Below are 9,837 nucleotides of genomic sequence, written 5' to 3'. Positions count from 1 at the left end.
CTGATGCATAACAAGTGATTGCAAAGACCATGGTGTGTATCAGTCACATCTTAGTCTCCAGACTGACATCATTGCTCTTCAGTACTTTGGAGAGATCTTTTAACAGCAGACTTTCCCAATGCAATACATCTTTTAATTTCCTGGCTGCTGGTGCCAAGAGAGTTGATTGTGAAATCAAGCACACTAAAGCTGTCAACAATCTCAGTCTCTTCACCATCTATCATAATGCTTCCAATCGGCACAGTGGTAAGAATCTTTGTTTCTTGATACTGACTTTCAGTACTTATGAATACAATGGAAAATAATCATAATTTGGACTGCTGACATTAGATGGATCTTAACTGAAAGCAGGGACTATCATAAAGATATTTTCCTGTGTTTTATTGACTGTGAAAAGACATTAAACTATGTGGATCATAATAAAGTCTGGAGAATATGTCAAAGAATAGGAACTCCAGAACACTTAGTTATATTCATCTGTAATTTATGCATAAACCAAGAAGTAGTCATTCAAACAGAGCCAGGAGACACATGGCTTCCAATCAGATAATATGTATATCAGGATTGTATCTTTTCACTATTTGTATTCCATCTGTATGCTGAGCAAATACTTCAAGAAGCTGAGCAAATAATTCAAGAAGCTCATTGCAGCTTCGTTTCAATTTTATATGAAAGAATTCTGCAGCAGAACTGGAGGAAGAATCATTAATAATCTATGATGTATAGATGATCGAATGCTGCTTGCTGCAAGAGGACATGAAGCATTTCCTGCTGGAGGTCAAAGACCTCAATATTTTATTTATATATATATTTACACCTCAATATAAAACAAAACTCCAACTAGACCAATGAGCAAAATTTATACATAGAAATAATTAGTTCTAAGGTAAGAAAGACCCTTACATTGTAATTTTTTGGTAATTATTTTGTAATACACTAGGAGTTCCATACTGAAGGCCTGCCTATAGGATTTCCACATCAACAAAGTATTTGAGTTGAATTTTACTATTATTGTTGGAATGATTACTGTCAGTGCACTGTCATCTTCAAATCCCTTTAATACTAGCTTGCGTTAGGAAGGGACGTGGGTTCCTAGAGAGTTTTTCTGGGTCTGCTCTGAGGTCTGTATGATCTTTAAGTGGTCCTTTCTGTGTGCCTATTCCCCATAAAAGGTCTCTGCTGGGTCCCCTCCTCAGGAGTTCTCTCCTTTATCTTTGCCAGTTTCTGTCAAGTTAGCTCTGACTCAGCGACTCGATATATATTGGACTGGAACTGTGCTTCATAGTCTTTTCAATGGCTGATTTTATTTCTCCTAAGTCGATTGTCAAGTCTTTATTCTGGTATACTTCTCGTCTGGATGGACTTGAACTTCCAGTCTTGAGAGTATCCCTGAATCTCCAGACTAAAAATGATTTTCTGACACTTCCAAACAGTAGAGAATATTTAAGGTGCCCCAAGACTTATTCTATAAAATTTCCTTCTGTTCCTTCTCTTAGTTTCTTTGGATCATCATTCATGTCATAGTGGTGATAACACTCACTGTCCTTCCCCTAGCTCCTTAAGATTTAGATGGGATGGGGAGAAGGATCTCCACAGATGAGATGGGGAGGAGAATCTAGGTGGTGTCATACTTCTTCCTCGTGGGTTTCTGTTTCGCTCCCCTGGGTCTCTACCAGAAGGAGAGTTATTGTGAAAGTCTCGCACGACATCCATGGAGAAGAGCCTTTCAGTAAGTAGCCCAGGCTCAGCCATTGGCAATCTGTTAAAAATCCCAGCTGAAATCTTCACAGCCGCATAGGGTAACCAAGCACACATGTCCCCTCTCTTTTTGGAAGCGTCTGTATTTCCTTAGATTTGGGTTACTTCGTTGCTCTGCAGTCACAGCTCCATGATCGTTTCTAAGAAAATTATGTTTTTATAGATTAGTTAGCATTTGTTGTCATTTAAGAGTGAGAACAACATTCTCTCTAGCTTCCTATACCCTAAGTGGAAACCAGACATCTGTTTTACATTTCTAGTCTTTGATTTTTACTTTTTTTTTTTTTATTTATTTCTGCATCTTGTTGGGATGGAGAGGACTTTTTTTTTTTTGGCGGGGGGTGGGGGATATGTTGCTTCCTTTACAACTTAACAGCAGTGGGGGAAAAAAAGAATCTATTCAGTAGTCAAGTAATTGAAAATGATCCTTATAAATTTCTTCCCAGAGAGCAAGCAATGATCTGAAAAATGTAAACCATTCCATATTTAGCAGGACTGATTTAAGGAACTGAGTTTGAAATTGAGATTTAATTTTAACTTCAGGTAGACAAGTTCTTCCCTGTAGTTGCTTCTGACCAATGCTGAAATCACTGTCTACCGTTCTACAGAAAAATGCTCAATAGCATTAGGAGGTACTCTCTTTTGCCAAGTAAAAGCCTGGGCTTGCTAACGACCTTTGACCAGATAACTAGTTCTGAAAGACATGGAAAGCCTTCAGGTATTTTGAAAGGAAACGTGTGACTGGAAAACCCAAACAAATAATTTGTCTTTTTTTTGTAGGGACTCCTGCTTATATTGAGTAGTTACAGTGTTAATAATTATATATAAAAAGTCTATATTATGAAGTAATACAACATAAATACCTGAACAGAGAGCTGATTCTAAAGTAGCGATTGGCTACTTTGCAATTCTTTCCTCAGGCCATGCCAATGAAATCACACTAGCTTTCATCTTTACTAAGAAATTGTGTAATTCCTTAGCAAAGGCAGCTAGTTAGTCATAAAAATGTACTTGACATCTTACATATTAGCCACTGCAGGAATTGAAGAAGTTGTAAAAGAAAAAAAATGACTGCATAATTGTCAGAAAGTTCCTGGATTGCTGGGCCTACTCTGTCTAATGATATAATTTCACTGTTATACCCTAGTCTCACTGCCTTTGTGTTTAACAGTGCTCTGTTTTTTAGGGTTGGGTCAAAGCCAATTGTGAACTATTTGTTAGTGTTCTTCCAAGAGCTTTATTTTTCCTTAAATTTCTCCAGGGACTCTCATGACCATCAGCCCGGGGTACATAGTCTGTAAGCATCTCCCTAGTAACTTAAGCCAGGTACCTCATTCACACACATCAAAAGATAAATGTAGGAAGATGAATTTATGTCAAAGTATCACTTACTGCACAACCTTTCTTAAGGTAACATCTTTCTTTGAATACACACACACACACACACACACAGAGTACTGGTAGAATCTCAGGCATGCATTTCTAGAGTTCTGCTTATCACTCTGTGGGCTAAACACAGAGCCTCTATTCTTCATATTCAAAGTTGAAACTTTGAACTGACTCTTAGCAGAGCATTTCCCACCCCCTCTAAGTGTAATGAGTTTGTGTGTGTTATCCTAAATTCCCGCCTATTTGTCCTCCATACCCACGCAGGGGGGCAATCTTTGGAAACAGAACAGATTTTTCTTTCTCTTTTCCCAAGTCTCCAACTGGATCCATGAGATTGATTAACTGTGGTTTACTTAATTGATATTAATCTTTATCTGGAACTCTGATTCTAGTACATTGTATGTTCTGCTGTTACCAAAAGGTTGAATATTGGAATCTGTCAGTTGCTCTGCTGATGAAAGGTGGACGGTCTCTTCCCATAAGGACTTACAGGTTTGAAAACCTGACAGGGGCCAGTATAAGTTAGAATCAATTGACAGCAGTGAGTTAATAATCCCTATTGAGGGTTCTGAGTCCATCCAACATCACCAGGTTCCTTGTGACAAAAGGATATTCTTTCTTGATTGTTAACTGAATAAAGTAAGCCAATCCTTTCTATCCACCCCCTCTAACTAAGTAATTAAAAAGGAGAATTCTCCTTCAGGGCTAAGTTTCCATGCTTGGGCTGAGACTCATTGTGCTACACTGAATATTGCACTTACTGTGGGCCCATATGTTATAGCATTGTGTTTGACTCAAGGGTGAAAAAGACATTCAGTGAATATGATCTCTGCAGTCTCACCATTAAGCATCTTGTTGTAAGACTTCTAGAGTTGAATGGAGGAGGGAAGACTAGTATATTATTTTCCGTTTCTCAAGAAGCATAAAACAGTAGAAATGAAAAGGACCTATAATCTCAGCCAGTTCAGTCCCTTATAATGGATGAGCATGGGTATAAGAGGCATATTTAAAGACTTCAAGCACACGATCTCTTTTTGTTTGCCCTTGAACTCTCCTGTATAGAATTTGTTTTTATCTTGCACTCTTCTGTACTAAAAAAAAAAAAAGAAAGAACAACAACAACAAGGGTGGCCTAGTGGCAAGAAATACACTGTGATCTTAAAGGTGTGTGGTTCAAATCCACCAGATGCTCTGCTGGAGAAGGAGGGGCAATGTCCTCCTGTGCTAGTCAGATACAATTACACACACACACACACACACACACACACACACACACACTGATGCCTTTTAATTATGGGGTTAGTAAAGAGTACTGTACATTCCATGAACTGACAAAAGAACAGACCAAACCAGTCTGTCTCAGAGGAAGGGAAACCAGGGTGCTGCTTAAAGCCAAGGATGGTGAAACTTAATCTCACGTATTTTTGGCATGTTTTCAAGAGGGGGCAGTCCTTGGGAAAAGATATCCTTCTGGGAAAGGTAGAAAGTCAGCAAAAGAGTAGAAGACCCTCAGCAAGATGGAGCGACATTGTGACTGTAACAATGGGTTGGAGCATGGTAAGTTCATAAAGATGGCACTGGATAGGGCAAGGTTTGATCTGGTGTTCATAGGGTTGCTGTCCGTTATGGTCACTCAATAGCATCTGATGAACAACAAAACTTCTGTACAAGATTTGTTTTGTCCTAGGTATATGTGAAAGTATGCATAGATACATGTAAAAATATTCACTGAAGTATCATTTGAAATAGAAAAGTTTTGGAAACAAACAATAATTCTTGATATAATTATAGATAAATGACAGTCTAGTTATGTAGTAGAATATTATACAAAAGAGAAAAGTGGCAAACTAAAAGCAGAGATCAAAAAAATTTTAAAAAAGCAGAGATTGTACACAGATAACTTTCAAATATATAAAACTGAGATTTTTTTAAAAAACCATCTAGATGTATAAACACAATATACAAGCTTTAAAATTTATAACAACATTACATATTATTTTAGAACATATAAATTCATATATATATACGTATATATGTATAGTTGTTGTTGCTGATTGCCATCGAGTCAACCATGGCCTGAATCGGGTGTATCTTAGTCTCCAAACTGACACCATTTCTTTTCAGTACTCTGTAGTGTTCCCTGACAGCAGATTTTCCCAATGTAATTTGTATTTTGATTTTCTGGCTGCTCGAATCAAGAGTATTATTTGTGGAGTCAAGCAAACTGAAGCTGTTAACAGCCTCAATCTCTACCATTGATTCTGAAACTGCCAATGGGACCAGTGATAAGAATCTTTGTTTTCTTGATGTTGAGCTTTAGTTCATATTGAAGGCTGCTGTCCTTGACCTTCTGCAGAAAATGCCTCAGATTTTCATTTTCAGTAGGTAAAGTTGTGTCATATGCATAACGGAAATTTTTGATGAATCTTACTCCAATCCTGATGACATATTCCTCCTTGTAGAGCCCAAGCCCCCCAGATGATTTGTTCCACATATTAAAAAGGTATGGAGATAGGTTGCATCTCTGGCATAAACCTTTTCTGATTTTGAACCATGCAGTGTTTCCTTGCTCTGTTATGATGACTGCCTCCTGGTTCAAGTATAGGTTTTGCATAAACACAATCAAGTGTTCTGGGATTCCCACTCTTCACATGTCTGTTCGCCATCGAAATATCTTCCTCTGTGAAAGTCTTTCCATGTCTTTTGCCCATTTTGTAATTGTGTTATCAGTCTTTTTCTTGTGGAGGCCCTGTAGAAGTCTGGTAACTCTGGATATGAAGACTCTTGTCTGAAATAGTATTGCCAAATGTTTTTTTCCTGGTCAGTAGGTTTTCTTTTTACTCTATTGGAAAGTGTTTTTGATGCACACAAGGATTCATCCATTTTATCCTCTCCATAGTATGCATTTCTGCCTATATTTGGCAGTCTCTTTATAACATAGACTAGGCCATCTAAGCTTGATCCCAGTTTGTCTCTTACATACTTTGTGGTTTGGGCTTTACTCCCAGGTCTCTAACTACCTTGAGTTGATTTTTGTGTTTTGTGTGAGATGTGGAGCCTATTTCAGCTTTCTGCCGGTATTAGTTCAGCTTTGCTAGCATCATTTGTTGAAGAGGGAAGACTCATATGTTAAGCACTGACTCTAATTACAGAATGAGATATAATCTTGATTTGAATTTCCTTTAAACATTTGAAGATAGGTATGCTAGGAAATTTGGAAAGAAAATGAGCCTCTTAGATCTTACTAAATTCACAAGCAAGCAATCCCTCTCCTCTGTTGTTCTTACAAGCCTGTTGGCTATTAAAAATGCACATGGATTTTAGGCTATAACCTGTCCTCAAAATCCCATGGTAATTTGTTCTGGAATTTATTACCGTTCACTTTACTAATAATTACTTATATGTAGGACTTAAATCACCTAATAGATTTCAATTCCTTAAAGACATGATCTGTATCTAATTAAACTTTGCATTCCACTCACTCATGCTATAAAATAGTGCTTTAAAAATGGGAAAAAAAATAGTGCTTTGTCCTGCACTCAGTAAATGCTCAGTAAATACTGAATTAATACTATATCAACTATTAAGCCAAAGAAAGAAGCTAAAAGTTTTCTTTAGCGATATCTATCAATTACACTATTGTAAAAATATTGTGTACATAAAATGTTCTTTATCTTTTATGGTACTAGTAATATTGATATGTAATGTTCCTTTATTCTTGGATTTGGCTAGTTGTATTAAAACTTACAGGATATAAACTGGAACAAGGCAATAAAACGAAGTAAACATTTGGTCAAACCAACGGATTATATCTAAGCATATCCATTTCCTGCGTAGTACTTTTTGTAATGTTAAGTGCATTAATGGTTAAAGTAATGCCAATGGGCAAAATGTTTATTCACTGGAACAAGTTCTTTGTAATAATATTCCAGAATTTTTTTTTCTCCCTTCAAAGAGTAGAAAGGAAAGAAGCTTTGTTTACCTATTTCAAAAGCTTCATTTTGTAGATCACGTTATTGGGAACAGAGATTTCTTTCCTCCTGTGGATAAAAGGTTGTAGATTTATGTAGAGTGACTGAGGCCAACCCAGTGACTCTAGTAGTCAAGCTAGTGTAAGAAGAACCTCTTTGTGTAGCTCCTGTGTATACAGCCAGGAGTTTTGGAGAAGAGAAAAGGTGGATGAGAAGAAAAAGAGACAACTATATGGAGGGTGTCTCCGAGTCAGAACCAGCTTGATACCAGTGAGTGCGCAAGTGAATGAGTAAGTGATGAGTCTGTCCTTCCCACTATCATCCAAATAACACTACCCATCTATGATAGTCCGTCTGGGATGCAGGCTCCTCATTTCTGTGAAGGAAATGTAAACTTTGCACCAGTGTAAATAACTGAACACTAATATGGTTGGCAGGTTTTGCCTGTTTCCCCACCTCTTTGTCCATTCTTTATTTTAGTGATAGCCCATTTCACTTGCCATATTTCCTTTGTCTCATCAATATCACACAATTGATCAAGCATTTCCATCTATGTGGTCACTCTATCTTCTCTTCATACTTACTTTCTCTTCTTTCCTCCCAACCCTTACTTGTTCTTACTCCATTTCAAGGATTATATAAGGTCATTTCTGGAAGTGAGGCTCACTTGGAAATTTTTTTTAAGAACTGGTCCCCTGGACAGGTTAGAGAAGTTCTTTCATTTAGAAATCTGATCATAGGCTTCAATATCAACTGTGATGATAAGGGATATTCCTGATTTACAAGGTCAGATTTATGGACAACTCACACTTGCCCTTCAATGTTAAGTCAAATTTCTCTTACTTGGACACGATGGAATCAACCACTATGGTTCATTTTTCATAGCGATCATATGAGTTGGTTCAGACTCATAATACCCCTTTATTGGGTTTCTGAGGCTGTAAATCACAATGGTAGAAGAAAACACCTTTTTATTCTGCAGAGCCATTGGTGAATTTGAACCTCCAGAGACCTGGTATAAGTAACACAACTTGTTATGAATTATGCCATCAGAGCTCCCTAGTCAACCCCTGCTTATAACAAATTATTCATCAGAATCACCCTCACTTACTCCATGTGCCGTTTTGTTGTTTTTTGTAGTTTTTCCCCCCATGTGCCATTTTTAAAGTATGGAAAAAGCTTAGACTGTTCTTGCACCAAATTACGGCTAAATAACTATTCTGATTTACTTGTAAATTCAATTTACAGACACATTTCCAGATGGATCTTGTTTGCTATAATGTACAATCTATATTCCACATGTTCCATGTAGGACTTTCTTTTACTATTCCTTCAATATTTCTGACTCCTCTATAATCAGTAAATATTCTTTAAACTCTGCAATGGAAAAATATTACTAACCCTCACTTTGTTTGTCTTTCTTGCTATTACCCTCTCTCTCAATGTCTTTAAAATAAAATTCTTCAAGCTTAATTAGGGACCTCTACAAATTATTGAGGAACAACGATGTCAGTTCTTAGTCTGTTGAGAACTAAAATGTGACTGACTCAGGCCATGGCCTTTTTAGTCACTTGCTATGCATCTGAGACCTGGATAAAAAATAAGGATGACAAAACAAGAATGAGCTGTAGAGTTGAAGAAGAGATCTGACATCCCATGAACTACCAAAAAAACCAAACAAATACTCTCGGAGAGGGTGCAGCCAAAATGCTGCTTGGAAGCAAAGATGATAAAGCCTTGTCTCACATATTTTGTGACATCATGCATGGAAAGTTGGAAGGACAATGAAGGAAAGCAAGACCCTCAACCAGGTGGATTGACAGCAGCAATGGGCTGGAGAGTGTCAGAGACTGTGAGAATGGTACAAGAAATGTCAGGGTTCAGAAGTGTTGTTCATAGGGTTGCTATGATTTGACAGCACCTAACAACAACAACACTGCTTTCTACTTCTTCACTTCCATTCACTTGACAGACCCAAGTTAGGCTACTGTTGTCAGTATGCCATGGACAATCTCCTGGTTAGGTTGTTATTATTAGATGCTGTCAAGGTGACCTGTGAATCATAGTGACCTCATTAATTGTTGTTTTTGTTGTTGTTATGTGCCACTGAACCTAAACGCTGCTCTACACTGTGCCAATCTTATTGTGTCTGACACACCTACCCCCATTATCCCAGTCACTGAATCAATCCATCTCATTGAGGGCCTTCTTTATTAATAGAAAAGGTAAACCTTGCGCCATCCTGTATCATCCTCACCATCCCCTTTAGGCTTGGGCCCATTGGTCCAGTCCCTGGGTCAATCCATCTCATTGAGGATCTTCCTCACTTTCACTTATCTTCCACTCTTCTAAGCATGATGTCCTTCTAGCCACTTGTCCAAAGTATGTAAGACAGAGTTATACTATCTTTTTCTCTAAAGAACATGCTGTCTGCACTGCCAACTTGAAGACATGCAATTTCAAATCAATCAGATGATCTGTGAAAAAAAAGATAGGCAATCTCCTCCTGTGAGATTTACTGACTCTAAAAACCCAATGGAGGATCAGCTGTGAGTCATTTCAAATTTAGTAGTACATAACAACAAACAAGCTGGTAAAAACATCAAGCCAAATAGACCAAACCAGTTATTGTTGAATTGACTCCTACCCATGGTGATCCCTTGTATGTCAGAGTAAAACTGTGCTCCATAGGGTTTTGGATAGCAGCATAAGACACCAC

Source organism: Elephantulus edwardii, unplaced genomic scaffold (genome assembly GCF_000299155.1).
Source record: "Elephantulus edwardii isolate Elephantulus edwardi_28Jun2011 unplaced genomic scaffold, EleEdw1.0 scaffold00007, whole genome shotgun sequence".
Taxonomy (NCBI): domain Eukaryota; kingdom Metazoa; phylum Chordata; class Mammalia; order Macroscelidea; family Macroscelididae; genus Elephantulus; species Elephantulus edwardii.
The sequence above is the reverse complement of the archived record's forward strand: the minus strand, read 5'-3'. Positions refer to the sequence as shown.